The sequence below is a fragment of the Arachis hypogaea genome, chromosome 4, assembly GCF_003086295.3.
Source record: "Arachis hypogaea cultivar Tifrunner chromosome 4, arahy.Tifrunner.gnm2.J5K5, whole genome shotgun sequence".
Taxonomy (NCBI): domain Eukaryota; kingdom Viridiplantae; phylum Streptophyta; class Magnoliopsida; order Fabales; family Fabaceae; genus Arachis; species Arachis hypogaea.
The window spans coordinates 50,102,838-50,104,375 of NC_092039.1; the positions used below are offsets into that span (position 1 = coordinate 50,102,838).

General features: G+C 41.1%; 1 non-coding gene across 1 annotated transcript; it reads right to left on the reverse strand.

Moving 5' to 3' along the window:
- Positions 1-312: 312 nt before the first annotated feature.
- LOC112798661 (small nucleolar RNA R71) lies at positions 313-421 on the reverse strand. Its single transcript, XR_003200263.1, has one exon. It is a non-coding gene; the product is annotated as a small nucleolar RNA R71 (small nucleolar RNA).
- Between the last annotated feature and the right edge of the window lie 1,117 nt (positions 422-1,538).

Below are 1,538 nucleotides of genomic sequence, written 5' to 3' on the forward strand. Positions count from 1 at the left end.
TCAATCCCTGCCATTGGAGCAAACAATGTTGAGCTGAAGCCTCAACTAGTTGCTCTAATGCAACAGAACTGCAAGTTTCATGGACTTCCATCAGAAGATCCCTATCAGTTTTTAACTGAATTCTTGTAGATCTGTGATACTGTTAAGACTAATGGAGTAGATCCTGAAGTCTACAGGCTCATGCTTTTCCCCTTTGCTGTAAGAGACAGAGCTAGAACATGGTTGGACTCACAACCTAAAGATAGCCTGGACTCTTGGGATAAACTGGTCACGGCCTTCTTGGCCAAGTTCTTTCCTCCTCAAAAGTTGAGCAAGATCAGAGTGGATGTTCAGACCTTCAAGTAAAAAGATGGTGAATCCCTCTATGAAGCTTGGAAAAGATACAAGCAGTTGACCAAAAAATGTCCTTCTGGCATGCTTTCAGAATGGACTATTTTGGATATATTCTCTGATGGTCTATCTGAGCTCTCCAAGATGTCATTGGACCATTCTACAGGTGGATCCATTCACCTAAAGAAAACACCTACAGAAGCTCAAGAACTCATTGACATGGTTGCAAATAACCAATTCATGTACACCTCTGAGAGGAATCCTGTGAGTAATGAGATGCCTCAGAAAAGGGCAATTCTTGAAATTAATACTCTGAATGCCATATTGGCTCAGAACAAAATGTTGACTCAGCAAGTCAACATGATTTCTCAGAGTCTGAATGGATGGTAAAATGCATCCAACAGTACTAAAGAGGCATCTTCTGAAGAAGAAGCTTATGATCCTGAGAACCCTGCAATGGCAGAGGTGAATTACATGGGTGAAGCCTATGGAAACACCTATAATCCCTCATGGAGAAATCATCCAAATTTCTCATGGAAGGATCAACAAAATCCTTAACAAGGCTTTAATAATGGTGGAAGAAACAGGTTTAGCAATAGCAAGCCTTTTCCATCATCTTCTCAGCAACAGACAGAGAATTCTGAGTAGAGCCCCTCTAGCTTAGCAAACATAGTCTCTGGTCTATCTAAGGCCACTTTAAGTTTCATGAATGAAACAAGGTCCTCCATTAGAAACTTGGAGGCACAAGTGGGTCAGCTAAGTAAGAAAATCATTGAAACTCCTCATAGTACTCTCCCAAGCAAATACAGAAGATAATCCAAAAAGAGAGTGCAAGGCCATTGATATAATCAAAATGGCCGAATCCAAAGAGGAAGGGGAGGACGTGAATCCCAATGAGGAAGACCTCATGGGATGTCCTCCAGACAGAAAGGAGTTTCCTATTGAGGACCTAAAGGAATCTGAGGCTCATATAGAGACCATAGAGATTCCATTAAACTTCCTTTTGCCATTCATGAGCTCTGAGAACTACTCTTCCTCTGAAGAGGATGAAGATGTAACTGAAGATCAAGTTGCTCAATATCTAAGAGCCATCATGAAGCTAAATGCCAAGTTGTTTGGTAATGAGACTTGGGAAGGTGAACCTCCCTTGCTCATTAGTGAACTAAATACATGGGTTCAGCAAACTCTACCTCAAAAAAAAAAAGATC